The 24,343-nt window shown below is 42.9% G+C and overlaps 1 protein-coding gene across 1 annotated transcript in view; it reads right to left on the bottom strand.

Moving 5' to 3' along the window:
- The window catches only part of THSD4 (thrombospondin type 1 domain containing 4), a 2,493,250-nt gene that overhangs the window by 866,584 nt on the left and 1,602,323 nt on the right, over positions 1–24,343 (bottom strand). The window lies entirely within an intron of this gene.

The raw sequence follows: 24,343 nt of genomic DNA, 5'->3' as shown, positions 1-24,343 counted from the left end.
CAGCCCGGGCCCCTAAACGCACAGTGGGCCGCAGGGAGTGCTGCAGAGGAAAGCGCACTGAGGAGCCCCACACTGGTGCAATCACCCGCCTTTCCAGGTACTGTGGGGGCTATTTGAACACATTGTGGACCGCCTGAGTGACCGGAAACCTCCACTTTGAGGCCGGGCCTGTCCCCGTGAACTGCTTCACTCTGGGGGGCGTTCCTGCTTAAAGCGGGCAGTGGGCTGGGGACGGTGTGAAATTCTTCGAATTACCGACTTATTCTCTGAATTGGCTCCTGTGTAATGTGATTCTTTGAGGGTCTAATCACCTTGTAAAGTAAGCACAAGGGTATAGTTTATTTGCGGCTCCCGAATGGAGCATATAATTGACCCTGGGGAGTGATTAGTGCCGCAGAGGGAGCACTGAACCGCTACACACCTTCTTGGCAAGGCATCATTCGGCAGAGTGAAAGTGACACATTTTGATACAGACTGTAAACGTGTTTAAACTATGCCACTTAATGGACTGTTCTACCCTGGATAAAGAGTGCCTCGTACTCATAACTCGTGGGAACAGTGTTTAATCAACTGCATTTGGTTTGATTTGTTTTGGTACTTTCCCCCGAGACAGCTATTGGTGGCAATCTCCCCAGTGACATTACATGTTGGAAACCTTTCACTATGCATGGAACTTTCTTGTCGTATTTTTGGATCTTGCATAACTTTTGAGATAAAGATACCTGTATTTCTATATAAAACCGGTGTGGTGTCCTTTTGTGAATGTTTTTACTGTGTTACTCGTGGTGTGTGTTGCACGAAAACTTTACACATTGCCTCCTGCGTGTCGCCTATCTGCTGTGCGCCAAGCTACCTTGTCGGAAGCGGTGGTCCCTACCTGGACTAGGGTGCATACCCCTGCCAACTAGAGATCCCGTTTCTAACAATGGGCGTCCTGCAGTGTCTCTGAATGGGCAGTGGGAAAGGAGGTCTAATTGCAGGACAAACATGCAAAATGTGTCTCCTTGCAACTGGGAGACCATCCCTAAGAGGCCCAAGGGGGGCCCCCTCTCCTCCCTCTCATGGGCTCAACTGCAAAGAGACGCCTTTCTTTCAATTGAATCGGCAGGAACTGGTGGTGTGTTGAACTGGTGGGGGCCCCAGGCTGGTGGGGTGGGCAAGGCTGTGGGCAGATACCCACACTGCCCATGCCTAGCGCTGGCCCTGCTCATGAGGATCATTATAAATGTACACCATTTAAATGCCATATGGTCCCTTTTGGGGAACTTATATCGGCACCAAATGAACATGCAGCAGCTGGGACATACATCACTTACCTTTGTGCAGTGCACAGTTCTCCTACTACACTGGACTTCACAGGCGAAGTTTAAACTTCACCCAAATGCCATTTTCCACCAAAGAAATGGTAGCATAAAATATTTTGAGTCATTGGGTGATAGTACATCAATGAGCAGACACATCTTTATAGCGCAGATTGCCTCTCTGTAGTCTACCACAGTGTGCAACAAATGGACACAATGAAAATAAATAAGTGTTGTTTTTTTTCCATGGGGATGCAAAATTGTGAAGGCTTTTTTCTTGAAACTTTGTCATGTACAATGCCAATAGCTCAAACTTTTGTAACTGTGAGACTTATTTAATTTCAAAGAAGCAGCCGCATTTTTCCCGGGCTGCTAGGAAAGTGAAAGCCTGCATGGCGTGCTGAATGTTGCAGGAAAGCATGGCGTGCCTGCAGTAAGAGCAACTTGTTAAAGAAAATAGTGCTTACAGACTAAATAAGACGTACCGTGTAACAACAGAAGTAAAAGGGGCAGTCCTCATGGGAGGTTACAAATGAAGGCAAGGCACTACTAAGGAGGGGCTAAAAAGTCTAAAAACTACTCAAAAGCCAGCATTTACAAAGGACAACAACACAAGCCTATGAAAAATATAGGTGGAGAGAGGGCAGAGCTTCCAGTCCATACTAGACTACAGCAAGCCTCGCAGAGCAGCTCATGTGCTGCCCAGGCTCGACCTAAAAAAAGGAACGTCAGGGACATGAGCAGCAATTATTAAACTGCACTCTACAGCATCTGCTTCCAATAGTCCCTCTTTAAGGGGCGGGGCCTCCAGCTGCGGGGAACTGCCAGTTCACAGCAAATGACTAGGAGCAGTTTACCTGCTAGCCAAGAACATAACACAATGGCCATAGAGTGAGCTGGAAACCGCTGCAAAGAGGGAGTTTCCAGCTCATTGTCTGGAGACTCTGTATTGTTGACATCCATAGTTCAGAAGTTTTAAAAGCACACTAGGATGTCAGAGGCAGTCTCAAAGGCCTAGATCACTTGTTTTTTGGAGAGTGTGGCGAGGGGTGAGCTCATACAGTGCAGGCTATAAACCCTGCCACCTCAACTTGGGCCCTAAGCCCATCCATTGGTGGAGCAGAGGATGATGGGTAAAAGCCCCACCACCAACACCAGACCCTGCCTCTTCAAGACCCCAGCCCCTACTCACATAACATTATTTGGCAGTTCTACTAACTCCAGGTTTAAAAACAGCCATGGATGGGCAATAGATCAGAATTCAATGAGTTCCCAGTGTTTCTGCCATAGGACATAATAACTTAAGCAGAAGCTTTTTTGTGGACCGACCAAACTTGTACACCAATTACGAACTCACATTTTTTTGTTTAGGCAACGAAAATGAAAATGCATGCGGAACAGTTTAGTGTAGTGCTTTCACAAACGACTCCTAAATTAGAATTCTGTGCTTCTGCACGTGGGCTTACAGTAAAAGGAGAAAATCCTGGGGTTTACTAAGTTACTGTTGTCATAGTGGAATCCTTTTCGTGTTTGAGTTTCAAGTAGATGAGCCACTGGAAAAGTTGGATTTATACCAGCAATTTACGACTCGAGCTATGAAAAGTACAGGCGCTAGAGTCCCACACTTGAGCTCCCTGAAAGATTAATAAAAGCACAGAAACTTATGGTTATTTAAAGTGCAGAAAAGATTGTTTATGCCTCTCTGCTGACACTTCCTCTGCCTGTCAAAGAGGTTACTGTGTGTTTCCAGGTTTCTGCTTCACTGGAGGAGAATTAGCAGCGCAAAGGCGCAGAGCTAGCAATAAAACCAGACGGCGCTGTGCTGCCCGGCCTGCACACTCAGGGGCTTGCACGGTTAAAGGCTCTTCCTCGTAGCAACGCTGTCTCAAAATCCTGCGTTAAATACGGCTCTAATGATGAAACCAGGCGTGTGCCTGCAGGCCTTTGTTCTCCACACACAGCTCGTGCCCGTACTATGCCCATTGCATTGCAAGCTACATTGGTGAGGGGTTGTTGACCCTTAAAACTGGACTAAAAGTCCACCAGTGTCACCTTCGTTTAAGGAATGTGTTGATTACTGGATTTTATGTTCTCCACTGGTTGAGCATGAGTACTTCAAGCCTGGCCGGAAGTTGGCTCAGCTTCAGCCAATTATCCGTGAAACCGACTGTGCAGCAGCAGGCTCTGCAAATCAAAGGGAATCATGTAATCCACGTCAGCCAGTCACACTGGTGGTTCAGGCAAAGCCATTGTTCCAGTTTCCTTCAGCAGCTTTCCTTCTGTTTATCACCAAGGATGTCCAGCGAACACCTGTACAGGGCACCACTGAGGGTTCTGGCTTAAAATCATGGAAAGGTACACACCGGTGAGCGTGTCTGCACGTATGTGCGTGTGTGCACGGTGATGTTTCAGAATGTCGAGTACTAAATAACATGCTACAAAAATACCATATATGGACCTCGACGATATGTATATTTTTAAGGTACGCAGATGTGAAGTTTTGTACACATTAATTTTGTAATTGATATTTTTACAGACAACCTTCTGTGTAAACACACACGTTTAAGGAGTCCTTTACAATCAGCAGTAGCATTGCATCATCTCCTCACGGTTATATGTCGTTACTACGAATTCCGTTGCAACGCATGCCTTTTCCACGCATGCGTTACCACGGAATTTGTTTTCCCCGCATCACCGTTACCACGTCACTCTTACGTCGTAAAGAGGAAGCGGACGTTTATTCCGCTTCCTCTATAACGACGCTGATTTCTAAGGCACGGCGGGTTCGTTTTTTTATGGGGGGGAGACCCCCCCAACCCCCCTTTTTAATCCTACGGGTTTTTTTTTTATGCGTGGTAAAAAAGATCGTTGAAGGCATACGCATTGAAAAGACGTTTACGTGGTAAGTGCTTCGTTGTAAACGTTACGCGTAGTAATGCCTTCGTTGTTATGATGTTTCCCCTCTCCTCACACACACAGACCAAGTGGTACAATGCTAAAAGCAGGGAAAGATGACCATCGCACACAAAACAGATACAGGACAAACAGCTGTCATGTAAACCCCTTACACACCCAGGAGGTAAACTGCAAAACTTTGCATTTCTCCGCGTTTTTGAGCTTTCTAAAACTCTTCATAAAGATTGCAGACTTCAAAAAAGTGCAGTTTTGCAAAAAATACATCGGAAAAATGTCTAAAAGTAGATTTCTACTGCAGAAGAATGATTTCCTTGAGTAATTTGGTTAAACTCAAAGAGGTGATTTACTTAAACTGTAATAAGTCATTCTTCACCAATGCTGTTTCATCAAACTCAGCAGCTTGGCTGGGCTTAGCAGAAGGCATGGGGTGGGAACACACATGAATAAGAGCTGAAGTGTTGTGCATGGCAGCTTCGGTGTTATTGCACCTCTAAGTCTGGAAGTTAGCTTCACCGATGCCCTGCAGAGAGCCTTAAGAACATTTAAATGCTGCTTTTAGGGATTGCCTTTTCCTCTTGTGCTAGAGCTGTAAAATATATTTTTGCCTGTAAAATAAGTTGTTATATCTTTTACAACAGTTTTGTAGATTTCGCTCCGTTTTGTGCTTTCCTTGTTTCCTATCTGCATAATAAGTGTATAGTCTTCCGGGCTCTGTACCCTTTATTGAAAAATCTGCTGCTTTTGACTGCGCACACAGACAACAACCATTTGGGTTATTCATCTTCAGCAGCATAGATTTATAATATTGTGCAATCGAGTTAGATTCATCTTATGCAGTTAATATTAATTCCTCATTTAATAACGGAGCAATATATAATGGGCAAATGTACTCCGTTTTTAGTGGTCGCGAATGGAAATTCTGTCTGTTTACGACCGCTAAAAAAGGTTAGTGCATGTGTCAACCCTATTTAGTAAGCTGGTAATGTGTTACCGACTCTCAAAATAGGGTTTGTAAATCTCTATTAGAAAGGGGCATGCCAAGGGCGTCCCATCCTAATAGTGATTTACAGGGGGATGTACGTTTTTTTTACGACCAGAATGCAGTTGCAAAACATAGGTGCTAACCCACTTGCAAAATTCACAGCACTGCCCAGGGTCCTCTTTCCCTTTGTGATTGGCAGAGAAAACGTTTTTAAGTAAGAGCAGGAAGGTGTCCCACAGACCCCGGCCTACTCTTAAACAAGCATTTGCAATGCAATAGGTCTCACATTACGAGAGTTTGAACTATTGGCATTGTAAATGACAATGCCTTTTATTTATGTGTTGTTTTTAAAACAGATATATAAAAGGCATCATTTATAATGCCAATAGCTTAAACTCTCGCAAATGCGAGACCTATTGCATTGCAAATGCGGTTGCGCCTGCGCTATAAAGATTTTTTTAAAGCATTAAGAGAGAGTGGGTCCTACCTGCAACAACAGGCAGGACAAAGCTATTTAAGAAAATTGTACTTGAAGGCTATAATTAAAGCCTACCAAGTAACAGCACACGTAATAGGGGGTGTCCTCATGGCAGGTTACAAAATAAGACAAGGCGGTACTAAGGATGGACTACTAAGCCTATTGACAAATTAAAAAACACTGTTTACAGTGTACAAAGAAAAAAGCCAATGAAAAATAATGTGAGTAGGCGGAGCTTCAAGTCCATATCTGAAAACAGCATGCCTCACAGAGCAGCGCATGCGCTGTACAGGCTCAACGATTCATTTTTGTTTTTGAAATGCATCCTATTTTCCTTTAAGGAAAAAAGGTTACATGTTAAAAAGAAAAGTTGCTTTATTTAAAAATCAAACATGGACATGGGGGTTTTCTGACATCCCTGGGTCACTACCCATTCCCATTTGGGTCACAAATTGTGACCTGCCTCACGAATATTGATGAGGCAGGTCGTTTGCAACCCCATTAGGAATTGCAAAATGTGTCTGAGACACATTGGTACATTTCCTTTTGCGACTCGCAAACTGCGAGACACTAAAATTTGTAAATTGAGATTCACAAAAGGAAATGGTCGTACATCTGGCCCCAAATGTAAGCCACCTATTAGTTGCATATTCTCGAATGGATCCAGAAAACTACCTAGAAGGAGGTTTAGAAGATTCAAACCTTTTTTTTAAAGTGGCTGATCCAATCGAGTATCAGAAATGTAACAGTGGAAGGCGGTATTATAGGCAAGCAGGCAATAAACAATACAATCCTTTTCACATGTGGTGCAGTGTACTTTAACATTTCATGCACTTATGCATCATATTTACACATTTTCGATAAATAAGCTAATCCATGTGCATAGTATTAATCAACTAACGTGGATGGCCTTTCTTCGGCCTAGGCCTTATTCACTCCAGTTATTTTTTTAAATTAAATTTTCATGTTTTTTTCCCTCCTCTGCCGGTGCCTTATCGAGGATGCTCATTACTAAGAATACAGTTGTTATTTATTGTAGAGTTGTGAGATTTAGTTTGCCTATTTAGATTTTGGCGGTGGATATGTAGCAAGCTGGGATGAGAAAGAACTCCTGTACCAGGCAGATTGTACTGTTGCTAACTTCTAGGTCGCACTGCTCTACATTCTTTGTTCAATGCTTGGAAACTGGGGAGTCTACCTGATCCTAGAGAACCTATCTTCTCATTCGACCATCCAGTGAGAGATGGTCAGATGAAGCTTCTAGAACTTTCAACAGTGTTTTTCAGCAGCGGCTCATCCGCTAGGGTGGAGGAGCCTCACCCTTCCCCCTTCCAGCAAAGTAAAGAAAACAAAAATAAAACAGTAATAAACTGTGGTTTATGATAATTTTATTTTGTGTCCTGGAGTCTTGGGGGCGGGGCTAGGGGATAACAGGCACACAAGAGAAGTGGTATGCACTGTTATCAGTGCACATGACAGTTTGGCCGGCCGTCTCATACCGGCCAAACTGCTAGGCACACTTAGCATGTTCTTCACACAGGCTGCATTACAGCCTAGATGGAGAAAGAACATGCCCAGGCTCCCAGTCACTGGCTGAGTGCCAAACCATGGTGGTTAGACCAAACACATCACTGCACACCAGCGTTGTGATTGGCTCTAGGGAGCCTGGGTGCTTCCTGTTTCCGGCCTGCGCAGAGTGAGGATGAGGAGGGACGACGAGAAGAGACGCTGCAGCAGTGGCAAGGAGGTAGGTTTAATTTCTTTTTTTTACTGGTCCCCTCACCACCTCACCCCTGATCTGTGCCAGCTGTCAATGGTGTATCTCTTACAATAATATAGCAGCTCGTGTCCTTTTCTTCGCTGAGACAAAACCTTTCTCAGCTCTTCGGAGTCCCCTTTCCAAGGGTGTTGAGCTTTGTGCTTGAATGCCCATTTCTTTCCCAACACCTTAATTTGGTTTTCCTGAGGTTGACACCTTCCTCTTTTAACTTCCTCTTGCCACTTTCAAAGCTTTATTTACATGAGGGTAGTTCCTTTATGGAGTCTATCGACTTTATATTCTGTGCTTTGTACCTCATTATATTTGCCATCTTCTTTTTTGTAATATACACATCTAGATTGCATATTTATATAGATACCAAAGGTGGATAGTTAGGTACAGGAAAATCTGTAGGAATACTGAACCAAGGAAAAGAACCACATTTGACCTCATGCAAGAGAAACAACCCACATTTTACTCCAAGCAAGAGAAGCAAACCACATTTTACCTCAAGCAATCGGTTTGTTTTAGCTAAGGCAACTTTTGTTGCAACTTCCTTCTTGATCCATCAGCAATCCTGAAATGTTCCTCTTTCTTTTTTAGAAGGATTTCTATAAATAATAACGGTAGTCCGTTTTGAGGGTTGTGTCCACTTACTTGATAGATTATCAGTTTGCCTATAGATTCTTGCAGATGCAGGTGTAGGATGAGTAAACTGCTATTAGCCATTCTGATTGTTGTAGGATTATCTGATTCTGCATTAACAAGAAGAGCAGGTTAGAGCAGGATTTGTGAGATTTGTGGTCCTTGCATATGAAGGATAATGCAGCATTGTTCTCCAAACTACTGAAAGACTTCTATATAGCTGCATGTAAGTGTAGAAGGAAGCACTTGGGGCAAGAAGCGGGAACAATACTTGAACATGAGGAAAGCTGAGTGCTATAGTGCAAAATATTTATTAAGAGCTTGAAAGTCATGCAAGGGAGCCATTTCAATCTTTGCGCCTTTTTATATTTATCTAGGGCCTCATTTACCAGGCTATTGCGCCTCTGGAGCGTCACTTTTTTGGACACACTGTCAGCGCAGTGAGCCTGCCCATATTTACAAGGCCATGTAAAGTCGCTTTGCGTTACTTTTAATGGACTTGTAAATATGGCCCATTTCACGCATTGGTCTGCATGATAAGGGCATTCCATGGGGTTTGCTATGGGTGTTCCCACGCAACATCCATGGAACCTGAAACATTTCCAGATTTACCAAGTTTTGTAAAGTTGAGAGTGTGGCAGAATCGTAAACCTCCCCAGGGGAGGCATAGGAGTGGCGCAACGAGGAGAAATACTTTTATTTCTCCTATTTATTTCCTCTTTCTAGTGCATACTGAAGAAAAAGAAAATGGCAATAATAATTGGTTGGTGCAGGAAGGTGTTCCTTCCTGCACAAAAACAGTCATCCTCACGGCACAGGCACACTTGCAACACGACGCAAGGGTGCCGGCGCCGGCTCGTTGCAGTCAATTGCTAACTAGCACAGGGGTAAGCACACAGATGTATTGTATTGTTGTTAATACGATGCATCCCCGTGCTTTTAAAATGACAACGCTCGGCCTCGCAATTTGGCTCGCGGCGCTGCATAATTTTTTTTGTAAACGAGGGCTTGCTGCCCAGTATTGCGAAAAAGTCCAAAACTGTAGAGCATTGCTAAAAGTCATTAGCAAAGTGAATAGGCACAGCAGTGAAATTCACTATCTGAGAAATAATTTCTGAAGGATTCAAAATTGTGCACCTCAACTTCTATGTCAGTTTGAAAATCAAAATGCTGTAGGTTTGCTCATGTCCTATTCTGTTTCTTCAGGGCTGACCTCCTTAAACGATGTATGTACCTCTGAAACAATACCTGTCTAATTTGAAAAGGTTTGGATGATTTGAGATAAGTTTGCGATTGAAATATTGGGCATCTTCATAGAATTTACAGAAAAATGTGTCCATTTATTAAAGCAGAATCTACTGAATTAGGCTGTCTGTTATTTAATGTGGCCACAAAAGAGCACAGATTCAATGGTTCCTCGTTCACCAAGAAAGGATTAAATGCATCTGATGTCCATGTGTGCCCAATGTTAAAGATGAGCTGGCAAGTAAATATTCATTCATTCATTGAAACTTTATTTCGGCTATTACAGCCATAAAAGAACATTAAAAAAATTACAACCACATGGGATACAGATCACGAGGATAGTCAATTAGCACATATGAAAATCGATGGTACACAAAGAGTAGTAAGATCACATTTAGGGAAGTTGGCCAATAACAATCATCACTGTGGGAAAGTTTGGTTAATTAAAAACTACAGTAAAAATATAATTTAACATACAAATATTAAAACCAATAAAAAAAATCATATCAATGGTATATCCAAAGCCCACCATTAAGTAGCAGCCATTAAAACAGGTATTACTATACTTCACGTTCGTTAATCAACAGGTACCTACATTTATAGGCTGCGATTTTGAGAAAATCCGTAATCACAACAGATGGCAAATAGTAGCAGATTACATACATTTTAATATCAATTTTTAAGCAAGTGCACCACATTGCAAATAGAAATTTAGATATGGCGACGACAAAAACCGGGTTGGTGTCTGTTTTTAGAATCCTAAAAAATTCTATATAATTTCTAATACCTAGGTTTCTGCAGAGTTGAATCATCCACTTAGATCTAAGCCTCTTTTAGGCCGAGCAGAAGAACACCACATGAATCACAGTTTCTTCCTCCACTAGGCACCCGGGGCAAGGACGGCTAATTGCCCCGCCCACTTATTAGTTAAGGTATGGAGTGGGAGCGTCCCATATCTAAATTGCAAAAACAGCTTTTTTGCTAATGGTGGTTGAATAGAATCTAGCACCTACTCAAATTTATATTGATACTTAATATCCAGAAACCCATGGGTTAAACTGGAAGAATTAGCCGTCTGTGAGATTCGTGTCAGTTTGTATTCCTTCAGAGCACTTGCTAGAGATTTTTTGGAGATCGCTAAGCAAGTCTCCTCGGGTGCGGTCCATAAATCCTCCCTCCCAATTGCTTGAAATGAGTCCCTAATAAAAGACAACCAGGGGATTCTTCCAGCCCCAAGAGTAGACAGTACCACTTTTAATTCCTCCCTGTAGTGGCCAAACTCTGGCGTGCTCCACAGCCGTCGTCAGTACAGCAGTGGGCGTGAAGAGATTAGCTCCGCAATCTGGAGGATATCCAAATCCATCCTTAGTGGTACTAGGGGTGTATTTTTGGGCAGGCTTAAAATCTGTCTAATAAAATTATTTTCTGTTGTTGTAAGGGCATTTGCTGCGCTATGCTCCCACAATTCTGCCCCATACAGGGTAGCTCCCCTTGCTTGGACTTTATAAATTTCAGCTGGCGGGCTTATGACCTTTAGGGCGCAGCTTTTATAAAGTTTTAGGATCCCCCAATAGCCTGAATTAGCTTTAAGTTAGCTTTATTGATTTGCGATCCCCACCCCATTATATCATTTAGGGTAAGTCTTAGATAATCGAAGATGGGGACCCCATCCAGTGGTCTATCATCCATTGTAGGATGCGGGCAATTAATACAACTGGCATTGAAAACCATATATTTTGTCTTTTTGATGTTATCCACCAGGTTGCTCCTCTTGCAGAACTGACTAAATTCCTCTAGTACACGCTGCATCCCCATCGATGATTTCGAGAGGAGCAGGGTATCATGCGTAAACATTAATGCTGGAAATTTGCGGTTAGCTAGTTTTGGGGAGTCAATATCCTTAACTGCAAGAAGATCTTTAATTAGCCCGTTAAGGAAAAGCGAGAAGAGAGTTGGCGCGAGCACACAGCCCTGCCTCACCCCCTTTTCAACGGGAAAAGGTGCCGTAAATTTCCCATTCCAACCGAACCTTACTCTCGCGAATGTTCCCTCATGAAGACGTCTGAGGAGGTGACATAGGTATTGTGGTGCCCCCATATCCAACATAATACCCCACAACTGTTCACGATCCACCATGTCAAACGCTGATTTAAGATCCACGAATGTAAGGTACATGCTCCCCCCCTCCAAAACTATATGCTTCCAATAGATCAATTGAAGCCTAAATAACTGATCTATGGTTGATGTTTTACTTCTAAAGCCTGCTTTCAAGGGGGTTAAAATATTAAAGTCCTCCATCCATTCTTGCAATCTATCCAGCAATACGCTAGATTTTTTTTTGGGTTACATCAATAAGACTGATTGGCCTATAATTAACAGGTGCAATGGGGGACCCCTTTTTGTAAATTGGGATAATTGCTGCCCCTGCCCACGTGGGGGGGGGCAAACCTTGATGGATTGCATTAAACAATAATTGAAGGTATGGAGCCCACACTACCTGTTCGTTTCTATACAAATCCCCATGGATTCTATCTAACCCAGGGGCTTTGTTTGGTAATGCCTTGGCAATGGCAGCTAACACATCAGCCAACGTACAGGGCGGTGTATCCCCAGGAGAGTCTAAAATTTGGCAGTGGGCCAAGATCCCACTTGTACTCAGACCATTATGTGCGCTTGAATACAAATTCTTAAAATAAGGGCGCCAGGCATCCTCACCAATATTGGGCTCAATGGTAGTTCTTCCCTCAATTTTTCCGGTATGGACTAGATTCCAGAAACTTCTTATATCTCTATGGTCCAAGGCATTCTTAATTGCCTGCCATATTTCCATTTCCCATTCAAATTTTGCTTGTAAAACAGTTTTTTTAAAAGAAAACCTACTTTCCCTTATGCTTGAGCTGTCACCCCTCTTAAGACATAGCAGCAACACTCTCTTTGCATCCCTACACGACAATTGTATCAAGGTTTGTTTTCTCTGGGGCGATTACTCTTAATGGGTTTGCTACTGTAAAAAAAAATCGGCCAGGATTACAACCAAATCCTGGTGGATTTTTCCAATCTCCTTATTGTCATCTCCGCTGGCACCATTATCTAGGAGAAGGCTTGCCTTTTCCAAAGAAGGGATAATAGAGGTGTACATATCCGCCATCGTGTTCGGCTATTGAATTAGTGTACCCCAACGGATTCTACGCCCTCCATCAACCACCACTAAATTCTCTCGTTGATGGGTATCCAAAGTTTGCCCTTTTTCTACCAGTTGAGCTTCTAATGTTAGGACCATTGGATTGTGGTCACTTTCTTCCCGGGGATAGACGCAAAACTTTGCAGCTTTGTGCCAAATGGAAATGTTTAATAAGATGTAGTCTATTATAGTAGCTTGACCATATTTATCAAAAGTGTGGTGCCCGGGGTTCTCATCCGGAAACCGGCCATTGCAAGCCCTCAGTGAATGAGTGAGGGTAAGTGAGGTCAATTGCAACACCAAGGGGGTCCACCCCCTTATCGGGTATGCGTTAGATGCGGGGCTTGACCAAATTGAGTCCTCGTCACTAGAGATAGAAGTTGACAGCCCACTAAGGGGTTCAAAATGGCAATTAAAATCCCCACTTATTAGAAGATACGCTTCCCCTGAGAGTGAGGTAAGAAGGGCCGCCAAGCAGTCCAGCATCGGAGATGTATGCCCATACTTAACTGGCCGGGAATAAAAATTAATAATGGCCAGCTTAGGGAGATCTATGTGGTTGAGAACGATGCATAAGATATCTGGTGAGTAGGTTTCTATTCTCTTAACCGTGCACCCTAAATGAGTACCCACCCAAATACATAGACCCCCCGATGGTCTACCCCTAGGACCCTTAACTGCCGCTTCACTATACGCTGTGAAGCCTACTCTGTATAAAGATTTTAAGGCCCAGGTTTCTTGAAATAGACAAATCTCATGGGAGTCTATGAAATCACCATAATCAGGCAAGTCCCGCGATGTTCCATGACAGAATCTTGGGGCCAAGTGGTCTTACTTCCATCCGGCTCTCAGGAAACACCTCCAGTTCTTGTCTATCAATGGCTTCTGGGGTTCCAGGATTAATATTAGTACTCACTAAGGTTTGGGGTAAAGATCCCTCCTCACTAGTTGTAGGATTTTTAGATTTAGCATCAGCTAAAGGTTTTCCCACCTCCTCACGCACACCTGCTATAGTTTCTCTACTTCTGTCTACAGACCTCAGCACTTCACTTTGCTCTATCTGTTGTTTCAAGACCTCAGTCCCCGTTTCCAAGGTATAATCGCACGACTTATTAGACCGAGTAGGGGGACAAATATACGTTGGAATTAGTCAGTCCACCATATCAAGCACACGGTATCGATTGCTAAGAGGGATACTGGGTGCCAAACCAAAATCAACCAACCCAGTTCTATTACTGCCATTGCCAGGCAATATACGCCTTTCACAGATCTTTCCCTGATAACCAAGTTTCTCCAAGCGCATTGGGGGGGTATAGAAGTAACTAAGGTCAAATATCTGGATGCTAGTTCACATATTTTGGTGGGGCCCTTCACAAATATGACTCACTACCCGACTATCTTTAAAATTAATAACTATACAGTTACCTGCTATATCCTTCTCCCTCTGGCCTACCCAGCTTACTCTGTGCGCAAACAAGATTTGGCTATGTATATTCGGGAGGGAGAGGCCTATTAATATTCAGCCAATGGATCATTTTGTTCTTTAATTCAGTATACGATTCAACGCTGCCCTTATCTAAATCCGGAACTCCTATCAAAACAACAACATTAGGTGGGGACTCAGGGGGTAAATCAATATATGGCAACAAAATCTTGTGATCATTAATATTATATGGTCCCTTCAACCCTCACTGTGAGACTTTAGCCATGCCCCCTCCCAATGATTATTGTTCTTCACTCATCCTTGGAACAGTCCATATTTCCCTGCAAAACTGCACCACCCTCGGTGCTAGGTCCAACTACAGCATTCCCATGCGTAGTACCTTCCATTGGAACAGAAGCAAATAAATGGGAGGACAGGCTAGTAGCAGGAATTCCCCGAGATCCACTCGTTGTCAGTTTCTTGTCCTGAGTACTCTTTGGCAAATTCTTCTTAATGCATTCAAAATTGGCTATGGTCTGCTGTTCGAATTTTGCCAGTCTGTCCTCAATTGACAGCAGCCTGGGGAGTATGGGTTGTATAGAAGATGTAATGAGACCCTCATCCATCAAAGGCGAAAGACCAACAAAAGGAATCGTGGGTAAAGGATTTGATGCAGGCATAATCTCCTACAATGGCCCATGAATTGCAGATACACCGTTTACCAAATCGCCAGGTTTATTCAGTTTGGGCGTCTTAGGATTTTTTCCTCTTTATGTACCCCCTCCTCATTTCCTCTTAGGAACTGCTCCCGGTGTGTGTTCTAATGAATTAGGCAAAACTTTAGGGGTAGACCCCAAAGATGCACGGGTGGCTACCCCGCCCGCAGTGATTGTCGGAATATTATGTACAGTTCGGCCAAGCTGGCGGGGCTCCCCATCAATCGAAGTATTCGCCATTTCCTGGGGCAATTAATTGCCACTTTGGTTCGGAACCCCAGAATCAGTGGCTGAATCAGTTGACCGCTCTGGGGTGCGTGCCAACAGTAAGCCCCAAGTGATGAGCATTTGGCAAGTACCAGATCCTGTGAGAGGCGACACTCAGTAATTGCAATCTCATTCGCCAATACCGACGTAGCTCTTGTGATGAACTGATCAGTGTCCCGGCTACATGCCCACCCATTGCGGCTTTCCTCCCCTTCCCTTCACGACCTGACATTATAGGCTTGGTAGAACACTCTAATTTCACACAGGATAGCAATAATAAGCGATGGCAGAGTTTTCAGCAAAATAGCTAACCTTGCAGACTGTCGTTGTTAGAGAGGGGGTCCAGCCCAGCCTCCTCTGGTCTCCAACGGGCTCAAACGGGCCCGCCCTTGGCCCGGGCTTTGCCCGGCTCGCACACATGCGTGTCCCGCGCAGCGGGTGCGGCGAGGAGTTAAGTAGGCCGCAGGAAGGGTCTGATGCGCCTCAGTTGCTTGCGGCGCGGGGCTCCTGGGGCCTGTAGTCCACCTCTTGGCCCGGCGATATGGAGCAGGTCTCCTTTGGCATAATTCGGGTGAGTTTTCCCCAGTGATGCTACAGTACTGCCTAGAACATTTTTTTAGCAGTGGCGGTAGGAGGACAGGTTCTTTTCCATTAATATGCTTGTAAATAACACTTGTGTTATATACATTTATAGCACCGATGCATTCACCCATATATAAAATACAAATAATTTATAGAAGGCCAGGATTAAACTTTTAGTGTGTATCTGTATGCTCCATACAACATTGTACTTTATGAATTTCCTTGGGGATGATTTTTTAGCTTGTGCTGCATCACAGCTTCACATTTAGGCAAGACTCATCCTTCGTTCATATAGCATCTATGTACATAATTTCCTTAGCTCAAGGGCTCAATTGTTGTACAGCCCCTCCCTGGCTATTCTAGAGTTAGGCCAAGTCTCCTAGGAACACTGTCCCTCATCTGAATTGAAAACGATTTATTCCATTTTTTGCCTCTCAACATGCCTTTCAGATACAAGGGGTGTTAAAAAACCCTCCTGCATTAAGCTCAGGGTTAACTAAAAAATATGAGGTTGAGACTACCGTACCTCCAGGCCACTCAGTTCAGGAGTGCGGCGTGACTAGTTCACAATAAATAATAATACAAAAAAACTTGTATCTATGAGTGCCAAGTGGATCTATTTCTACGCTTACCTCTTCTGTTTGCCACACTATGCTGTTCATATTATTTAGGAAAGAAAAACTTATCACATTGTAGGCTCAGACAGCTGGATCCTCCTGTCCACAGGCTGCAGTCTGGGTATCCACCGTGATCAGCTCCTATGCCAAATATTGAAGCAGGTTATGACTATCAAAAAGGAGAACAGCAAGGCTTGGCAATCAGGAACAGTTTAAGTATCATCAAACAACAACGGCTGGGAATAGCAGTCACAACTCTTACAGTTGTGTGCTGGAATTCAGCTAGCATTAGGCACATTGCATGCTTTATTCTGGGTGTGTATCACTTACAACGCAACTTTTACGTCGTAATGCTGTTACAACGCAGGATCCATTACATCGGATGCCATTACAACGCATGGCATTACATCGCAGATGCTATTACAACGCATACCATTACATCGTAAGTATTGGTAAGTATATAATTTTTTTAAATTTTATTTAATATTATATAATTGATTTAATTATTATTAATTATAAATAAAAATATTTATTTATGTTTTTAACTATTATAAATTAAATTTATTAATTTAAGTAATTTTTTAAATAAGTATGAGTATAGGAGTATATGTTTTGGTGTACTGAGGTATATGTTTTGGGGTGTTTGGGTATTTTTATGTTTTAGGGCAGGGTTTGGGTTTTGGGGTACAGGGGTGTTTTTAGGTTTCAGGGCTAGGTTTGGGTTTTGGGGTACAGGGGTGTTTTTAGGTTTCAGGGTAGGGTTTGGGTTTTGGGGTACAGGGGTGTTTTTAGGTTTCAGGGTAGGGTTTGGGTTTTGGAGTACAGGGGTGTTTTTAGGTTTCAGGGTAGGGTTTGGGTTTTGGGGTACAGGGGTGTTTTTAGGTTTCAGGGTAGGGTTTGGGTTTTGGGGTACAGGGGTGTTTTTAGGTTTCAGGATAGGGTTTGGGTTTTGGGGTACAGGGATGTTTTTAGGTTTCAGGGTAGGGTTTGGGTTTTGGGGTACAGGGGTGTTTTTAGGTTTCAGGATAGGGTTTGGGTTTTGGGGTACAGGGGTGTTTTTAGGTTTCAGGGTAGGGTTTGGGTTTTGGGGTACAGGGGTGTTTTTAGGTTTCAGGGTAGGGTTTGGGTTTTGGGGTACAGGGGTGTTTTTAGGTTTCAGGGTAGGGTTTGGGTTTTGGGGTACAGGGGTGTTTTTAGGTTTCAGGGTAGGGTTTGGGTTTTGGGGTACAGGGGTGTTTTTAGGTTTCAGGGTTGGGTTTGGGTTTTGGGGTACAGGGGTGTTTTTAGGGTTCAGGGTTGGGTTTGTGCTTAGGGCTAATTAAATTATATTTACCATTTATAAATTAATTAAAATATATTTATTAAATTAATTAAATTATATTAATTACATTTTTTATTAAATTAATTAAATTAAATAAATTATTTTAATTAATTTAATTTCATTACAATTTTAAACATATTTAAATTAAAATAATTTCATTATATTAATTAATTAAAATTAATTACAATTTTTATTAAAATTAAATTAAATAAATAGATTTAAATTTATTAAATTAAATTAATTACTATTTTAAAATGTATTTTAATTAAATTAAATAAATTAAAATTAAATTAACTTAATTACATTTTTTTTAAAAAGTATACTTACCTATACTTACGATGTAATGCCATGCGTTGTAATAGCATCTGCGATGTAATGCCATGCGTTGTAATGGCATCCGATGTAATGGATCCTGCGTTGTAAAAATTCTGATGTAACGGAATGCGTTGTAAAAATCAGCGTTATAGTGACACCAATCCTTTATTCTGTACAACAGGTGCAATAAAGAGAAGCTCATCCCCCTTTGGGCAGGAAATACTTGTTCAGTGACCATAAATTGTATGTTTAAATGCATGATCCCACCCTGACAGAAACAGGCCATAAATACCAACTGGATGTCACATTCGGAGTTGGTCCAGGTGGACGGGTGTGTTGTGTGGGTTATCTAAGGTGACACTAACTATTAGGCATTGTTTGGGCCTTATCTGATGAATGCATCTGACCAACTGTTCTGGTACATTTCATTTGCTGTGCATTTGCTTGTGTATATGAGTGTGTGCATCTGACTCTTTTCTTTAGGTATTACATCCGGGAGCCATATGTGATTTTTGCTGCAATCTTCCAGGGGCGCTTGAGGCTTGTTCCATATCTGGTGATTCCATCACAGGAAGCACTAGGGATGGACAGAGGGCATCTGGGTTATGTGGATCTGCTTATGGGTCAGTGTGTTGGACTCCTAAATGCAGGACTTTTTTTATAAATCACTCTGATTCTAACAGGATAAAGCAAGTAATTATCGCTCAAAAATCGCTGGCGAATTCAACCTCCAACCTTTAGCCTCTCTTTCTTTTAAAAAATTAATGCATCCCATATGCTAAGTGAAACTGGCAATACAATTATATTTAAAGACGATATATCTTAATTATATATTGCCAGACTAAAAAACTATTGAAGTGGGAAAGCTTTAGAGATTGATAGGCTGTGTTCTCTAGTAAAAATGTCCTCTGATTGTCCATATGCAATTCCTTATATTAGGTGAATGAGGCAGGATAATTGCCCCTAAAGTGTGTGAAGGGAAATGCATAGGATATGAAATCAACGCCAGTTGAATTGAATTAGTCAAGTTCACTAAACAGCCACATAAAACTTTTACTACACCTCAGTGTTTCTGAAAGTCTCATTTCATTTGAAAGGTACTGCAGTATAATGTTTAATGTCTAGCCAACAGGTGTATTGCATTTAAGACATTAAGCCACCCCTTCCTTGGACTTGTTAAAATCGTGGGTATACATTTTTGGCTGGCATCTCAAGATTGGGAACATACACGGGGCAAAATGTTGTCATATTTTGGCCAGCAAGATTTTTCTGCCTCCAAATGTTAGCAATTATACTTCGTCAAAATGATGTTGAGGAAATCCTTGGTTATGACTTTTCACGATGTAGCATGTAATAAATCTGGGATGAGGGATTGAACGACGGGTTCTGAGATAGTTTCTTAAACATATGAAAAAGAGGCACATTCTCTTTGAAGGTCATGTGCTAGTTTCCCGAGATGCTGACTTTGAACCCACAGGACCTGGCTTCTTATCGCAGGGCAGGCAGTTGGTTGTAAAACTGTGTTTCTCTGCACCATGAATATGGGTGAGATGTAATGCAATGGTAAACATGTGATATGTCATTTGCAGATGATACTCTATTTCAGCTAACTTCCAAAAGCATGCAAGAGTTTTTGTAACTTCAAATAAATGCACTAGAATGTGTTTGATGCTTTTTAACGAATTTAATAGATGCCGTTTATTCATCCAGCATTACTTTAAAAATAAGTAGCATTTAATAATTTAACACGTCAATGAGACATAAAGAAATTTAACCAAGATGCACATGAGCCATAGGAATGTTAGAATGTAATACTGAACATACTGACATGAGAAAAACCAAACACTAGCATTCCCAAAATTTTGTGTGGCATCAGTTCTCCATGTAATATGCACATACATGTTGTGGGTTGTGGACAGAGACTCCACAATACAATGGGGTGCATTCAGCCCGCCTTATGCTTTTTGCTGCGTATTTCGTTGCTCGCTCCTCCACCGATGGAAGAACGCACTGATGTGGCCCCATTCCAAACAAGCGACCTATGCATTGCCTGCCGACTGAGCTTCATATAGCGCTAGGAGGTCAAGGAGGTAGGACTGCACTACTGTTGTGCTACCTGGCTGTTACCAACAGTAATTGAGCTAAACAATGTTAACATGTGAGAAAGTAAGTAAAGTGTGTGTACAGACCCTCCGTGTAACAAAGAAAGCCCTCATCTGAGGATGCTTGCCATTCCACAGTGCATAGGTTACATAAAACGACGAGAATCGTTGTAAAATGGCATTTGATTGCAAAAGGGGCATCTGGAGACTTAATTGCCTGGACTCTGGCTCTTTTACAGTACACTGTGAAAATGTAATTGATTAAGGATCCATTTTTATTCCCTTCATCCCAGTAACGGAGCAGTAAATTAATTAAAATCACACCCACTTTGTGATGAAAGTCAGGCATAGGTTTACGTTTGAAGACCTGCATGTGTTGCACATGCTTGGAGCTGCCCTGCCTAATATAACTTTATTTCTTTATTTTAATTTGGTCCAAGACAATGTGTCACTTCAGCTTGAACAGAATCCAAATAGTGGTGAGAGAGGCCTTCTATAATAGTTGCCAAGTAAAGACACTGTAGTAGTGAAATCAATTGTCTGCTGACTGCCAAAATCCAGAAGCATTGTTTGGTATACAAATGTTGATTCATTGTCTTTGATAAAAAAACGTGAGCCCTCCAAGATTGTATTTGATGAATGGGGAACAGCAGCTTGGATATTCTACAGTTATATGTAACAGTCAATAAAAGACTTGTACACCAGTGTTCTTCAATCTGCAGGAGATATCTTGCCCCTCGTGTGTGATTGTCTTACTCTAAGTTAAAACGTTAAACATACGCTCATAAACCAAGGAGTATAATCCATGCCCTTGTATCAGGAGTTAGCAAAATGTGTGAGGCAATAATATCTGCACGAGGTTCACTGTTCTGTGAACACCACTGAGCTTGAGAAAGGTGAATAATATGTAGGTTTAATGTGCCCCTTAGGTCTCCAGTGAAGGGTGAAGGAGGAGCGTCTCACATGCACCTCTTTCACTCACAGCACCATGATCATGTATGTATTATCCTGTCAGCATCTAGGATAATGGATGTATTCATCCAATTTGCCAGTAAAAAAATGCCCTCATGTCCTGCATTAATAACAGGGCGATGCCTCAATGAATACTTAGAGTGTGATCTCGGCCTCATTGCCTTAATGTGCACCAAAACCTCTTAAGTTCTCCATGCAGGAAAAACGGATCTCTTTGAAGAGACCCTCTTAGTCAGCAGTCAAAGATTTGTCCCACTAGATCACAATTTTCGGCTCACCCTCAGGTTGGGTTTCATACTGTAATGCTCAGTAAGGAGCACTTCCCTAGTGCATATTTGGCAAATGCCTACTGTGGTATTTCCCATTCACCTTGCTCCCCCCTTTTCACAGCGCCGCGCGTAGTGGAACGTCTCGTGGTGACATCACTTTGAATGTCACCACGGCCAAGATTCCAAGGCGAGCGCCGCTGTGTGTGTTCAGGCTGTCACCCGTTTGGGATCCGGAGCTGTGGCTGAGGTCGTTGTGTCCTTTTATCTTTACGGACCTAATAAAGACTGTTGTTCACCCCTTCCCTGTGGTATTCATCTTTTGGAGTAACTTCTACACTGGCGACGAGGGTCAACCCTGGACAACGACCTCAACACGCAAGACACTGAGAGCACCCTGACGAACCTAAGAAGTGAAGCAGTAAGAAGAAAACTTTGGTGCTGTGTTGGCAAAGTAGGAGCGGAGAAGAATAGTAATCAGAACCAGGAGTATTCGGCGGAGTATCGCAGTGCACATAAAGGTCACAAGGATAAAAAGACCAGCGGTGAGTCGCTGTACGGCGGAGCTGTTGAATGACTGTGGCAACGCTGTAGCCGTAATAGTGCGGTGGCTGGTGGACTCTGTCTGAACGCAAGTATTGCAGTATAAAAAAGGAATGAGGAAGAACTGTGCATAAAGGTCATGTGGAAATGAACGGCGTGAGAGCGGCGCGAGCTTGAGGAGAAGCAACATTGGTGTTTGAGGCTTGACGACTTAGGGGGCGAGAAGAAGCGGAAATAGAACGCGACGTGAGGAGGACTCTCACCTTCTTGCCGGAGAGCAGACGAATGAAGTGCTGTTGCCTTTGCGGCTGTTTGCTCTGTGACCACCAGAGATAAGAACTTTCGTAGTGCATCTCAGCTCTTTTGAAGTGACACTGGAATCGGCTTTTCCGTCTGTTGGACAGAGTAGTGTCCTGTGGGAAGGGAAGGCACCGGCGTATTTTCAAGCGCATTTCCCCATAAGGAGAGCTGGTTTTGGCGCCACAGTGCCATCTAGTGGACTAATATTTAATGTTTTATCCTCCAGACGACGAGAGACAGTTAGACATGTGTAAAGGGCTATTTTTGTGGTGATCGCATGCAAACTATTCTGTGCTTTGTGAGGGTGTAATAAGTTGGCACTCATTTCTACCCCCCTTGTATATCTAGGGTAGATGTTTCTCTGATTTCAGGGTAGACTTTTAGGTACAAGTGTCAAGATGCAGAATGTGACGCCTCCACCATTCTTTCTGTCTAACCCTGGGGAGCCTACAATACACTGGAAAAAATGGAAAAAGGTGTTTTTGAATTATGCGACGGTATGTGGCCCCAATCTAGGTTAGAAAGGAAAGTGGCCTTACTGTCATACTACCTAGGAGCAGAGGGGGAGGAGGTGTTGGAGCACCTCCCAGATCTAGGTGCGCAGGAAGCAAGAGGTTTGAATGAGTTAGAAATTAGCCTAAAGAAATTAGATTTACACTTCCTTCCTAAGACAAGCACCATAATGGAAAGGTACCATTTCGGAAAGAGTGTACAGAAGGAAGGGGAAACAGTAGAAAGTTTTGTGTCGGATCTACGTAGACTGGCTGCAACAAGCAAGTTTGGGGGCGCATGCGAGGAGAGAATCAGGGACCAGTTTGTGCTAGCGTGTAGGACGGAACGCGTACGTGAGGAGTTGTGGTTGAAAGATGACCCGCCACTGAGGGAACTCCTAATAGTTGCAAAACAGGTGGAACACATGTTGCAGTGCATTAGCGAAATCAAACAGGACAGTGGTGGGAAGGGAAGCGAAGACAAAGTCAAAGTAAGCGAAGTTGTGACTGAATGCAAAGGTGTGTCAGAGGTCAAGGGTCAGAAGATAGTACGTAAAGAGCAGAAAGAAAGCATAACAGGATGGTCGTTCAAGGGTACCTGCTATAGATGCGGAAAGCAAGGACACATGGCTAATGACAAGGAGTGCCTGCACTCAAATTCACATGCAACAAGTGTGGCAGGAAAGGCCGTTTCAGGCAGTACTGCAGGAGTGGTCAGGGGTTTAGCAAGCAGAGTAAGGACAGGACAAACACAGTGTGTGACGAAATAGTCTTGCAAGTAGGGGAAGATCAGATCAGCAATCCCAAAGACACCATTAAGGTTAAAGGCACTGAAGTAGAAGCATTGTTTGATTCGTGTTCCAGAATAACGATCATTAACACCAAGGAATTTTCACGGGTGTCCAAGGGGAGGATTAGATTGAATAGGATGGATGTAAGGCCTGGGGGCTATGGAGGTCGTCCCATTTCCATGAAGGGTTATTTCTGGGACACAGTAGAGTACAAGAATAGAGCAACAGTGTCGAAAATCTATGTGTCTACGGTTGGTGACAACATCCTGGCCTGGCAGGCACAAAAAGAGTTAGGGGTCTAGCTAAATCCTAACAAAAACCCTCAAATTCTAATACAAGAAGTGCAAGAAACATGGGAAGACATTGTGACAGAGTTCAAGGAGGTATTCAGAGAAGAACTTGGATGTTTGAAGAATTACTGCCACAAGATCAAACTTAAAGAAAATGCGATACCAGTCGTAGCCAAAGTAAGGAAATTACCCATTGCAATCCAGGAAGTGGTGAAGATTGAACTTGAGAAACTGTGCAAAGCAGGAGTCATCGAACCTGTGGAGGCCACAGAATGGTTGGCTCCGATTGTAGCAGCTCAGAAAAAGCATGGGTCAGTTTGTTTGTGCATTGACCTTAGGTCTTTGAACAAAGAGGTTGTGGTTGACAGATTCCCACTGCCCAACATCACTCAAATGATGAGCATGTTAGAAGGCGCAAAAAGTGTTTCAACACTTGATCTCACCTCAGCCTATTTCCAGATCAAGCTACACGAGGAGTCGCTGGAACTTACGGCATTTGTGATGCCCATGGGTGCATTCAAATTTAAGAGGATGCCCTTCGGGTTAGTATCGGCTGCAGCTGTGTTCCAGAGACTCATGGGCAACATTTTGAGAGAGATCCCTGGTGTCCTGTGCTACCAGGATGATGTGCTGGTATTCGCTAAAGACAACGAGGAACACAACAAGAGGTTGAGACAAGTGCTAGCCAGGTTTAGGTCACAAGGACTTACAGTGAGAAGAGAAAAGTGCAAGTTTGGCTGCAGGAACTGGATTTCTTGGGACACAAGGTGACAGCAGGCGGAATCCGTCCAAAAGCAGAACTTCAAAACACTATTACAAACTTGATGCCTCCGAAGAGTA

The sequence above is a fragment of the Lissotriton helveticus genome, chromosome 3_2 (genome assembly GCF_964261635.1).
Source record: "Lissotriton helveticus chromosome 3_2, aLisHel1.1, whole genome shotgun sequence".
Classification (NCBI taxonomy): Eukaryota; Metazoa; Chordata; class Amphibia; order Caudata; family Salamandridae; genus Lissotriton; species Lissotriton helveticus.
The sequence above is the reverse complement of the archived record's forward strand: the minus strand, read 5'-3'. Positions and strand labels throughout refer to the sequence as shown.